Here is a 14,417-nt window from a genome sequence, read left to right as displayed (position 1 = left end):
TCCAGATTTCACAACTTTCTTAGGAATAAACGCTTCGATAATCTGTTCAATTATAACATAAAACGAATTTAACGCTGTATTTACATCTGGTGCATTTATAACGGTTGACCAGTCGGTTTCTTTCAGTCTCTCATTGATCTCTGCATAATCTGCTTTATGGAATAATTTTATTGTTCGAGGAGTTGAGAGGGTTGCAGTAGTGGATGGAAATTCTAGTTCTACAATCAATGATTTATGATGAGCATCTTCTTTAACTAATGGGTGGTCGGCAAGCGACACATTAACTGAAGTGTTACAAAAGACGAGGTCCAAAATTCGACCGTATTTGTTAGGTAAATGGTTAAATTGGGTTAAATTTGCAAAAGATAAGCAGTTAAGTAACGCGAGTGCGCATTGATCTCTATTACTTGGCATTTGTTGATTATTCCATTCGATATTGGGCATGTTATAGTCGCCAATGATTAAAAACTTGTCATTGGGAAAACGGATTGTTAAGTCAGAAATAGTATTGGTATGACTAGTAAATAATGCTAATCTTTCTGATGATGTTAATTTTGGACCGACGCTAGGTAAATACACGCAGCACATATGAATATTATAACAATGACGATTCGATTTTGATGTATTGACAGTTATCCAGATATCCTCAGCGTCTGATTTCCAAGAGCGAGGGGTAACAAAAAATTCTTTTTTAATTCCTATGAGTACACCTCCGCCAGTTGATTTGCTAGTGCGGTGTATATCCCTATCATTTCTGTAAACAGAATAGCGATTATCGAATAATTCCTCATCTCGGATACTATCAACCAACCAACTTTCGGTAATGAAGATCAAGTCATAATTATTGAGCAGTATATTTTGATGAAATTCCAGTGTTTTCGAGCGCAAACCTCTTGAATTTTGATAAAAAATTATTAATGAATCATGCATTGAGAATTTTCGGTAATTACATTATTATGTTCGGTTTCTGTAGAATATATTTTAAGAATATTATATTCTAGAGTTATGTTATTAGTCATGAGTCCACTGGGCTTAGCAAAGCACAACATACTATTATTATCAATTAAAGTGAGTGAGTATATTATAGAATGTAGTAGTGAGCAGTTAGTGTAATTATTAGCATGTGGGGTTAATGTAAAAAGGGTGATGTTGAAAAAATTATGAAAAAAAATACGAAAAAAATAGTAGTTATGAGAGGATAGGTGGTTTAACATTGCAATGGTAGTTAGATAAGGTTTTTTAGCTGTAATTCGCATGAGACGTGTATGGGTGGTGATGTTTCGTTTTTCCGTAGGTAGATTTTTGCACTTCTTATCCATAAAAACTGATAGTTGTTTTCGTTTTTAAAGGCTTTAGCGCACCTCAATGTAGATTTATTCTTCCGCGTGAGATGGTCGTTGACGAAGATCCTCTGGTCAGCTCCAACCATCCCGATGGCCTTGGTAGTGATTCCTTTTCTTTTCTTGATGGCTGCGATAAATTCGTCCTTCTTCTTGCGGGAGGTGAATTTGGCGATTATGTTACCCGGACGTCCATCTGTCGTGGCTTGTGTACGATGGCGCTTACTGATTCTGCTAACGTATTCAATGTCGCTTTGATGGAGAGGGCATCCAATGACTGTCGCGATATTCGACATCATGGTAGGTAGATTCTCGTTGGTGGTCTCAGGCATTCCATGTATTTCTATATTGTTGGATAGAAGTTCCTGGTCCCTTTCGTCGTTTCCCCTCTCTAACATATAAACTGTTTGTTTTAATTCTGAGACCTCCATTTCTAGCTTATCAATTTTAGCTAATTTTTCGTTTATAGATTTCATATTACTTGAAAAATCTTCCATTACATTATTATTATAAATGATGACTTTTTCGAATTCCGCCATTTTGCTGCTCATTTTTTCTATTTGTAGTGCCATTTTTCTGATCTCAACAGTTAGGAGTATGTTGCTTTGATCTGAGGAGCAGGATTGGGTATCTAAATTGTCCAGGGTTTGGATACAATTATTGCACTTCCACGCATCCTTTTTACCTTGCGACATGCGTTTAAAAACACTTGCCGAAATATCAGCGCATTCGAAATGGATGGTGCATTTGCAGGTTGAACACTTTATACACTCAGCCAGTTTCAGCTGCTTAACGCAATATTTGCATGTTGTATCCATCTTATGTTTGGCTTGCGGCTGCAATAGATTACAATACTGTGGGTAGCTTGAAGGTTTTTGAAGAATAACTAAAACTCTAGATTTAGCACTTTTTACACTCCAGACAAACACTCACTTTCGTATTTTAATGCACTTCTATGAATATTATCAGCTGGTATTAAAATTTTAGGATAAGGGTCGATGTTTTTAGAAGAAAATATAAGATTAATAGGGAGCGAAATGACAAACGTCAGACTTGTGATGATTGTTGTTGTTGATTGCGAAAGACGTGTGGCCCAGCGGGCCAGTCTCCCAGAAGGGTTATCTAGAGAGTGTAACCATTTTAAGCTCGAGTGGTCCGTTATTATAGTAAATTTTCCGCCTTCTATGTATCCGCGGAAATAACGTACCGACTCCAGTACCGCCAAAAGTTCTTTTTCCGTGACACCATAGTTTCGTTCATTTTTATTTAAGCAACGAGAAAAATATGCAACGGGGTGTTCGCCATCGGAAAATTTTTGCGTAAGTACTCCCCCAATGCCTACATTTGAAGCGTCTGTGTGTACACAGAAATCGAGATTGAAATCCGGACAGTTTAGCACCGGTGCTGATACTAAGGCGGCTTTGAGAGTTACAAAGGCCCGCTCGGCTTCATCGGACCACTTAAAGTTGCTTATGCCTTTTCTACAACCGGTGAGTTTAGTCAGTGGTTCGGCTATGTCAGAGAAACCTTTTATGAAGCGCCGGTAATATCCAGCCAACCCAATGAATGATTTGATTTGCTTGGAATTTACAGGACGGGGAAAATTCTCTATTGCTTCTACTTTGGCTGGGTCGGTGCGGAGCCCTGCGTTGTCTATGACAAACCCTAAGTAGCAGAGGCGAGACTTACAAAATTCAGATTTTTCGTAATTTATCGTTAACCCGGCCGACTTTAATCGTTCCTGCACCAAGTGGAGAGTGGCTATATGCTTTTCAAAGGTATCGCTCACTATTATAAGGTCGTCCAAGTAGCAAAAAAGTTGCTCGTCTAACTCGGGTCCAAAAAGTTTGTCGGCTAATCTCTGAAGCTCGGCCGGCGCGTTACGCAACCCGAAGGGTAGGCGGGTAAATTCAAACATTCCGCGGTTTGGTATCACGAACGCTGTCTTTTCGCACGAGGCTTTAGCCAACGGTATCTGCCAAAAAGCCTTACTTAAATCTACTGAGGAGATGTACCGCGCATTTCTCAATCGGTCTAAAATGCGGTGAATGAATGGCAGAGGATAAGCGTCAGCCTTGGTCACCGAGTTGAGCTTGCGGCTGTCGAGGCAAAAGCGGGCCGAGCCGTTCTTTTTGGTCACAATCAGAGTAGGGTTCGTCCAGGGGCTACGACTCGGACGCACGACGCCTAGTGCTAACATTTCGTCTAATTCTCGCTCCAATTGCTGCTGCCTGATCGGTGAAAGAGGATAGTACCTTTGTTTGATTGGCGGTCCCGTGGTTTCAATGCTATGTTCGACAAGGTGAGTCAGCCCGAGGCCGCATTTTTCAAAGGAGATATCTTGAAATTTATTCGTGATATTTTGTAAGCTATCGGCCTGCGAGGCAGTAAGATTTTCAACCGGGATAAGGGTTCTGATCTCGTCTATTTTCGGAGGCGATAAAAGAACTCTTCTCGCCGTCGGAGTGATGATCTTCGGGGCCACGTTGAAGGATCTCCAAAAATCGGTACCAAGGATAAATTTAGGTGATAATGACGGTATGACTAAAAAATCTATAGTAGCGGTGTATCCACTGCATGTGACGGGCAGAGATAACACACCAAACACGGTTTGGTGACTTGCATCAGCCGTGACCACCGGAGACCTATACGGTTTCATTGGTACTCCCATACTAATGAATGACGCGTACGAATTTCCTCCTAGGCAACTAACATTTGCCCCCGAGTCTAATAATCCCGTAAAGGGCACATTATTTATAGTAAACTGCGCGTAAGGGCGACCGTCTACGGCTTCAATGCATTCAATTTCCATAAGATGTGCCGTTTCTTCTAAGAATTTTTGGTCATCTAGCCACTCAATACGTCCACGGCCAGCGTCACCTTGTCGTGGAAGGGGGCTATTTGAGTGGCTGGAAATTAGTTTTTTGAATTCGGTATTCTGGGCGGTGGTCGGGTTAAATCTATTCCCGCGGGGAGAAAACTTGACTGAGGTGACGGATGGTCGGATATGTTATTACGCTTATTTTCGTAACGGCGGCCACCGCCCGCCCTCATATGTTTATATTGTTCGCGAGTATTGCGAAAACCGCTGTCTGAGCTATTTTTCCCGGGGTCTGCCGGTAGAGCTGCAGGGCTTGATGAAGCCACGCTATTGAGGTAACTATTTCCTCCCGATCTCGCCTCACGGGGCGGGCGCGATGCTTGTTTCTGGTAGCTCTCGAATATCGTGCACGCGGTTTCTAAATCTTCGATAGAGCTACTGCTATGCATGGTCAACATACTAGCGTATTGGGGGAGGAGGCCACGTTTGAGAGTTTCCACCAGCTCCTCTTCCGACATGGGCGATTCTAACATGTGATTTTTATGACGCGTTTCGATAAAAAAATCTCTAGCCGTCTTCCCATGCGCTTGTTTGGATACGTAAACTTCGAGTTTACGTTCCCATTTAGAATTAGGCGGTTCAAATTTGCTGAGAAGGAGCTTTTTAAGTTCGGACCAGGATAAACTCTCTCTCGGTAAGGAGAGAAACCATAGCAGCGCCATTCCCGTTAAAAGTTCGTTGAAACATTTAGCAACTTCCTCAGAATTAACACCCCGGGATATGGTTAATAACTCCACACGGCTTACGAATTCTCTGACATCGGTCGTTCCGTTAAATTTAAGGTTCCATGAAGCGAAATTCGTCACCTTTGTTTCCTTCAGAATATATCTAATCTCTACTGGCCGCTCCCGGACTTCCGTATCAGCGCACGGCATAGGATCAACCTTGTCGTTTGCGGGTTTTATTCGCCGAACGAAAGCCTTGTTAAACTGGCGGGCTTGTTTTTGTAAAGCTGGCAAATCTTTACTCCCGACAATACCACGTTTTCTCAATGCCCTCTTTAGTTGCGGAACGCTTGAAGAATCAACGTGGACGATAATGCCTTCCTTAAAGCGAATTAAGGCGTCCATTTTATTAATTTTATTTAAATTAGCCGACTTGATTTCTTAAAATTACTTGTGTACTATTGAGACAAAACTAAGTAGTGAATAGATTCCAGGTACGCCCTTTCCCTTTATTATTGTCCGCGGTTTTTCTAGTTATCATAAAAGGCTACCGGCTCAAGACGTATTTCTGGGAAGTAATTATTTTTACCAAAACCCAATTTTGCAATATTAAAATGAACACGACCTATAAAATCTGTTACTAACGTATTTTAGGTTTTTCCCAGGTATCACAAAAGGCTACCGGCCCACCTTGGACGTATTTCTGGGAAGTAATTATACTTCCAAAACCCAATTTAGCAATATTGAAATGAGAAAGAAACCTTTAAAATCTTTTGTCTTTAAATATTACACGAATATAACCGCACAAGTAGGTATCTGTATTATTACGCTTTGAGTTTATTCTATAACCTAACTTTATATTACTCGAATGAATCCGCGACAAAATATACACAGAAGTGTAGGAAGGAAATTATAAATTGTTAGGAAAACACGCGAAATTTTTTTTTTTTTTTTTTTTGAACGCACACTGTCGCAAGATTTAAGTATTTATCGAAACTCTTCTTATTTTTTTTTAAAGGACACTATGATTCTATGGCGATGCGTGCCGAACACGTGTGGGCTAAACAAAACGGCGCAAGCGTTTACAAAATGGTGACTGCCAACCACATGTGGGCTTTAAACACACTGACGCTATGACTAAAAAAAAATGGCGAAGAATGCAAAACACGTGTCGAATTTAAAAACCAGTTCACGAACGTTTATTAAATGGCGGTTATTACGGAACACACGTGGCCTTTAAAAACACTGACGCTATGAGTAAAAAAAATGGCGAAGAATGCAAAACACGCGTTGAATTTAAACACCAGTTCACGAACGTTTATATTAAATGGCGGTTATTACGGAAAACACGTGGCTTTTAAAAACACTGACGCTATGAGTAAAAAAAATGGCGAAGAATGCAAAACACGCGTTGAATTTAAACACAGGGGTACCTAGATGTAGGAAAAACAATTATTTACACACATATATGAACATCACGACAACAATAAAAAGTTACAACAGGAAAGCGATTCTCTCAAATAAAGCCCCACGTTTCTGGGTCCAGTGTTAGATAATGCGTTTCCACGGAATCGAACCGCGTGTTAGATGTATTATATCTTCAAGAATACCTGGCTAGCTCGAGCAGGTACCGTGTTTTCAGTTCGTTGGTATTAAGAGAGAACATACGCCTTCTAGAAGTGGGTAGAACAAAGGGTATCTTGGAAATAAAACACTATTATTGTGGTGCCTTTAAATGCCTTCAAAAAGACTATATAATTACAGCACAGGAATCTACGCGTAGGAAAAGCTTAAATCTCTTTGTGGACGGTTAAAAGAATGATGTTAAATTAGTGGGCAGAAAGCAGAGACAGAAATTAATAAAAAAATAAAGGAACGATACCGCAGTTTTTGTAGTTTTGTAGACGTCCAGGGAGCAGGCAGTAGAAAAAATGAATCGAAATATACTAGTAATGAATTGACAAACACTGTAGAAAGAATGAATCGAAATGTACTAGTAATTAATTGACAAACACTGTTTTAGCAAAGCAAGTCTCGAATTCAAAGTGGAGCACGTAACAACCTCTCGCAAACAGCGCTGGAATCCAAAGAGCTCGGTGTCTCTTCCAACCGAGCTGAGGACCGCTCGTTCTCCCCGCCTCTCCCGATAATGGTCAACGCCCCCCAAGGGGTTACCATATGAAAGAATTTAAAAATACAAAGTACTTGATTTTAAGAAAATATTACGGGGTTGAATGTTTTAATTTTAAGAAAGTTCGTTTCATAACACTTCCCCGAAAACACAACGAAAAAACTGCCGTGGGAATGAAAGTTTTTGACTCTAAATCGCTTAAAATCCCTTTGACCAAAGCTACAAAGGAGTCATCCACATAGAGATTCAGCATTAAAAACCTACGCCCAAAATTTACATATTATTATTTCAAATTATTATTTATATATATATACATTTTTTTTTGGTAATACGGTGCACATAATCGTAAGAGCAACAGCAGCAAGTGATGGTGATAATCGTAAGAGCAACAGCAGCAAGTGATGGCATCGGCTCTCAAGTGATGGCATCGGTTCTCTCTGCAAAGGGCCGCAAGCAGTAGCGTAAACTCGTTCGTCATGGCGTAGATGTCTCGATCCCCGGCGGGAACGATTCAAGGAGAAGCGTTAACATGAAAGCGAAACATAAGAAAATATTAAAAAAATGCAAATAAGCAGTGGGCAATGAACCAAAAAAATAAATAAAAAATAAAAAATCGCGTTCACATAAGGAGTGAGAAAATAATATTGAATAGTAAATATAGTTGCACAGGGGAGCAGTATACAGGCAGAACTTCCCATTGTATGTCGTGACGCACACACATATGTTTATATTTTATACATAAGGCAAAAAACATACTAAAATCATTAATTAGCACTAAATAATCAATATATGCTGAAAAACACACACGAGAATCAGTATCCACCTTTTAACGGTTCGAATATGCTTCCGTATGGTCATTGCTGAAAAGAAATAAAAACAAAATGAACAATATACATTGAAAAACACACACGAGAATCAATATCCACCTTTTAATGGTACGGATTTGTTTCGGTGCAATCGGCGTCTACCATTTAGTGGTTTTTTTTTTTTTTTTTTTTAATCAGCATATCTACCTTTTAATGGTCCAGATAGCTTTTTGAAGACAAGCTGAAAAGAAATAACACAAAACAAACAATATAAGTTGAAAAACACACACGAAAATCAATATCCACCTTTTAATGGTACGGATTTGTTTCGGTGCAATCGGCTTCAACGTTTTAGTTTTTTTTTTTTTTTTTTTTAATCAGCATATCTACCTTTTAATGGTCCAGATAGCTGTTTGAAGAATGGCTGAAAAGAAATAACACAAAACAAACAATATAAGTTGAAAAACACACACGAAAATCAATATCCACCTTTTAATGGTACGGATTTGTTTCGGTGCAATCAGCTTCAACGTTTTAGTTTTTTTTTTTTTGTAATCAGCATATCTACCTTTTAATGGTCCAGATAGCTTTTTGAAGATAGCACAACATACGAGTAAAATCAAAATCGTCCTCCTTTAGTGACCTACATATCGCCAGAAATCTTGTAAGAATTGCTGACATAGGTATAATACAAGACGTATCTTTCAAATACTTAGTGCTGTGGACCTTATTTATTTGTGTGCAAAATCATTGCATCCATACAAAAAACCTCCCAAAATGAACAACACAAGAACAAGAAAACAAATTAAAAATATTTTGTCGCAAGTCATTGCACTTTGAAGTTTTCGTATACGATGGATTATAATGGGTTAGAATTTATTACATAATAATATATATACCGATATGGGCGCCATCTTGTTTATGGCTAACAAGCAACCATAGGATCGAAGTCACAAATAATTATTTTATAATTTTTTCAGTGTTTTAATAAAGTTGGTGAAGTTTGCACCAAATTAATAGCAAGTAGGAACTGGGTACGAATCAGACACAATGTGAATGTCGTACTGCGTGTAGGAATGTTCAAAGATAGTGTCGTGTATTTAGCCGCCTCCGTTAATTACTCCGGAGTGACTGTAATGTTAGAGTCTGTATACACTGCCTTCGAAGGGGCCCCCTCGAAGACAGTGCCGTGTATTGTGTGGATGTGCATGTTCAATGAGTACTTGTACCTTATTTATCTTTCCTTGCGAATTTTAAAATAGAATATTTTCCCTTTAAAATAGAATATTTTCCCATCCGGGCAGTCAACAAAACTGGCTTTCCAATATTCATCGCATTAACCAGATTTCAAACAGATTTTTCCAAGAATCCAATTGGGGTAGGTTGCCAATTGTTGTTTTTAAATTCCTAAGGGGTCACAGTTAGGGTATAGGAGAATCGGTCTGGTTTTCCGCGGAGCTACCTAATTTAACCATATCTTTTACATGGTATCTACCCAAGATTTTTCCTGACTCATCTGCCAACACATATATGACGTCGGAAACCTTTTTAATCACCTTAGTCTTCACAAAGCGCGGGGCGAGTTTGGTAGAAAAGTAAGCAGCGGAATTTGACTGAGCGAAATTTTTCCTCCAAACCGTATCACCGACGGAATACGTTACGCGTTTTTTTCTAAGATTGTATCTTTCGGAGCTCTTTTGATACGCCAGGAACAAAGCGTCACCGACATCGCCGTAAACGGCGGATAGTTCTTCTAGCCGGTCGGCGTATTCGTTCGTTGTTAGCGTGGTTCTGGGGAATGGAGTTTTATGAAGGCCACCGAGGGGTACCTGCTCATAGCCATGAACAAAAGAAATGGCGTGTATCCAGTGGTTAGATTTACGGAATTATTTAAAGCCGCCTGAATTTTATCCAGATGTTTACACCATGTCCGTTGATTTTTCTCTACCACTATGGCCAGGGCCGTGCCAATCGTTTGGTTATACCGTTCCACAACGTTATTCATCGGGGTATAATAGCTGTTGTAAAATATGTCGGGCACTCCGTAACTACTCAAAAAGTTCTTAAATATTCGTGAAATAAATACTTTCCCGTTATCTAATATCACGGTACGAGGCACACCATGCAGTAAAAAAATACGTGTTTCTAAAAGTTTGATTATAACTGTGGCCTTGGCGACTTTTAATGGAAATATCCAACAAAATTTGGTGAACGTATCTACGACACTAAGAATATGCATATTCCCGGCGAAACTTTTCGGAAAAGGGCCTATCAAATCCACGGATAACACCTGTAGAGGTCTGTCCACACGTTTCTGGGTGCTCATATGTCCCAGAGGGGCGGACGTGCTATGCTTGTATGCTTTGCATATCCCGCACTTCGATATATATGCGCCCACCTGGCGATACAGTCCCGGCCAAAAGTGTCTTAGGCTAAGCCTTTTATAAGTGCGATATATGCCGGGGTGAATAGCTTTATCAGAATTGTGATTTTCTACTATTAGAGCTTGCCGCTGTTTGGATGGTACAACGAGTTTCCACGAATAATCCTCCCGTACAGAGAGCGCGGCAGGGCAGTGTCGAAATAGCTGCCCTTCGCGGATAGTGTAGTTCGCGTATTTCTGCGGGGATTCTAGGCAGTTGTTATAAGTGCTTAGGTACCAGGTATCGGAGGTAGCCGGTGGCGTGCTGACAGCTGATATTTTGCCGTGTTCTACGCGGGAAAGAACGTCCGGTACCACGTTAAGTGCTCCTCGTCGGTGAACAATATCGAAAGAGTATTGCGAAAGACGTGTGGCCCAGCGGGCCAGTCTCCCAGAAGGGTTATCTAGAGAGTGTAACCATTTTAAGCTCGAGTGGTCCGTTATTATAGTAAATTTTCCGCCTTCTATGTATCCGCGGAAATAACGTACCGACTCCAGTACCGCCAAAAGTTCTTTTTCCGTGACACCATAGTTTCGTTCATTTTTATTTAAGCAACGAGAAAAATATGCAACGGGGTGTTCGCCATCGGAAAATTTTTGCGTAAGTACTCCCCCAATGCCTACATTTGAAGCGTCTGTGTGTACACAGAAATCGAGATTGAAATCCGGACAGTTTAGCACCGGTGCTGATACTAAGGCGGCTTTGAGAGTTACAAAGGCCCGCTCGGCTTCATCGGACCACTTAAAGTTGCTTATGCCTTTTCTACAACCGGTGAGTTTAGTCAGTGGTTCGGCTATGTCAGAGAAACCTTTTATGAAGCGCCGGTAATATCCAGCCAACCCAATGAATGATTTGATTTGCTTGGAATTTACAGGACGGGGAAAATTCTCTATTGCTTCTACTTTGGCTGGGTCGGTGCGGAGCCCTGCGTTGTCTATGACAAACCCTAAGTAGCAGAGGCGAGACTTACAAAATTCAGATTTTTCGTAATTTATCGTTAACCCGGCCGACTTTAATCGTTCCTGCACCAAGTGGAGAGTGGCTATATGCTTTTCAAAGGTATCGCTCACTATTATAAGGTCGTCCAAGTAGCAAAAAAGTTGCTCGTCTAACTCGGGTCCAAAAAGTTTGTCGGCTAATCTCTGAAGCTCGGCCGGCGCGTTACGCAACCCGAAGGGTAGGCGGGTAAATTCAAACATTCCGCGGTTTGGTATCACGAACGCTGTCTTTTCGCACGAGGCTTTAGCCAACGGTATCTGCCAAAAAGCCTTACTTAAATCTACTGAGGAGATGTACCGCGCATTTCTCAATCGGTCTAAAATGCGGTGAATGAATGGCAGAGGATAAGCGTCAGCCTTGGTCACCGAGTTGAGCTTGCGGCTGTCGAGGCAAAAGCGGGCCGAGCCGTTCTTTTTGGTCACAATCAGAGTAGGGTTCGTCCAGGGGCTACGACTCGGACGCACGACGCCTAGTGCTAACATTTCGTCTAATTCTCGCTCCAATTGCTGCTGCCTGATCGGTGAAAGAGGATAGTACCTTTGTTTGATTGGCGGTCCCGTGGTTTCAATGCTATGTTCGACAAGGTGAGTCAGCCCGAGGCCGCATTTTTCAAAGGAGATATCTTGAAATTTATTCGTGATATTTTGTAAGCTATCGGCCTGCGAGGCAGTAAGATTTTCAACCGGGATAAGGGTTCTGATCTCGTCTATTTTCGGAGGCGATAAAAGAACTCTTCTCGCCGTCGGAGTGATGATCTTCGGGGCCACGTTGAAGGATCTCCAAAAATCGGTACCAAGGATAAATTTAGGTGATAATGACGGTATGACTAAAAAATCTATAGTAGCGGTGTATCCACTGCATGTGACGGGCAGAGATAACACACCAAACACGGTTTGGTGACTTGCATCAGCCGTGACCACCGGAGACCTATACGGTTTCATTGGTACTCCCATACTAATGAATGACGCGTACGAATTTCCTCCTAGGCAACTAACATTTGCCCCCGAGTCTAATAATCCCGTAAAGGGCACATTATTTATAGTAAACTGCGCGTAAGGGCGACCGTCTACGGCTTCAATGCATTCAATTTCCATAAGATGTGCCGTTTCTTCTAAGAATTTTTGGTCATCTAGCCACTCAATACGTCCACGGCCAGCGTCACCTTGTCGTGGAAGGGGGCTATTTGAGTGGCTGGAAATTAGTTTTTTGAATTCGGTATTCTGGGCGGTGGTCGGGTTAAATCTATTCCCGCGGGGAGAAAACTTGACTGAGGTGACGGATGGTCGGATATGTTATTACGCTTATTTTCGTAACGGCGGCCACCGCCCGCCCTCATATGTTTATATTGTTCGCGAGTATTGCGAAAACCGCTGTCTGAGCTATTTTTCCCGGGGTCTGCCGGTAGAGCTGCAGGGCTTGATGAAGCCACGCTATTGAGGTAACTATTTCCTCCCGATCTCGCCTCACGGGGCGGGCGCGATGCTTGTTTCTGGTAGCTCTCGAATATCGTGCACGCGGTTTCTAAATCTTCGATAGAGCTACTGCTATGCATGGTCAACATACTAGCGTATTGGGGGAGGAGGCCACGTTTGAGAGTTTCCACCAGCTCCTCTTCCGACATGGGCGATTCTAACATGTGATTTTTATGACGCGTTTCGATAAAAAAATCTCTAGCCGTCTTCCCATGCGCTTGTTTGGATACGTAAACTTCGAGTTTACGTTCCCATTTAGAATTAGGCGGTTCAAATTTGCTGAGAAGGAGCTTTTTAAGTTCGGACCAGGATAAACTCTCTCTCGGTAAGGAGAGAAACCATAGCAGCGCCATTCCCGTTAAAAGTTCGTTGAAACATTTAGCAACTTCCTCAGAATTAACACCCCGGGATATGGTTAATAACTCCACACGGCTTACGAATTCTCTGACATCGGTCGTTCCGTTAAATTTAAGGTTCCATGAAGCGAAATTCGTCACCTTTGTTTCCTTCAGAATATATCTAATCTCTACTGGCCGCTCCCGGACTTCCGTATCAGCGCACGGCATAGGATCAACCTTGTCGTTTGCGGGTTTTATTCGCCGAACGAAAGCCTTGTTAAACTGGCGGGCTTGTTTTTGTAAAGCTGGCAAATCTTTACTCCCGACAATACCACGTTTTCTCAATGCCCTCTTTAGTTGCGGAACGCTTGAAGAATCAACGTGGACGATAATGCCTTCCTTAAAGCGAATTAAGGCGTCCATTTTATTAATTTTATTTAAATTAGCCGACTTGATTTCTTAAAATTACTTGTGTACTATTGAGACAAAACTAAGTAGTGAATAGATTCCAGGTACGCCCTTTCCCTTTATTATTGTCCGCGGTTTTTCTAGTTATCATAAAAGGCTACCGGCTCAAGACGTATTTCTGGGAAGTAATTATTTTTACCAAAACCCAATTTTGCAATATTAAAATGAACACGACCTATAAAATCTGTTACTAACGTATTTTAGGTTTTTCCCAGGTATCACAAAAGGCTACCGGCCCACCTTGGACGTATTTCTGGGAAGTAATTATACTTCCAAAACCCAATTTAGCAATATTGAAATGAGAAAGAAACCTTTAAAATCTTTTGTCTTTAAATATTACACGAATATAACCGCACAAGTAGGTATCTGTATTATTACGCTTTGAGTTTATTCTATAACCTAACTTTATATTACTCGAATGAATCCGCGACAAAATATACACAGAAGTGTAGGAAGGAAATTATAAATTGTTAGGAAAACACGCGAAATTTTTTTTTTTTTTTTTTTTGAACGCACACTGTCGCAAGATTTAAGTATTTATCGAAACTCTTCTTATTTTTTTTTAAAGGACACTATGATTCTATGGCGATGCGTGCCGAACACGTGTGGGCTAAACAAAACGGCGCAAGCGTTTACAAAATGGTGACTGCCAACCACATGTGGGCTTTAAACACACTGACGCTATGACTAAAAAAAAATGGCGAAGAATGCAAAACACGTGTCGAATTTAAAAACCAGTTCACGAACGTTTATTAAATGGCGGTTATTACGGAACACACGTGGCCTTTAAAAACACTGACGCTATGAGTAAAAAAAATGGCGAAGAATGCAAAACACGCGTTGAATTTAAACACCAGTTCACGAACGTTTATATTAAATGGCGGTTATTACGGA

The sequence above is a fragment of the Hesperophylax consimilis genome, chromosome 3, assembly GCF_061612785.1.
Source record: "Hesperophylax consimilis isolate HC1 chromosome 3, BYU_Hcon_1.0, whole genome shotgun sequence".
NCBI classification, from domain to species: domain Eukaryota; kingdom Metazoa; phylum Arthropoda; class Insecta; order Trichoptera; family Limnephilidae; genus Hesperophylax; species Hesperophylax consimilis.
Note: the sequence above shows the minus strand (reverse complement) of the source record.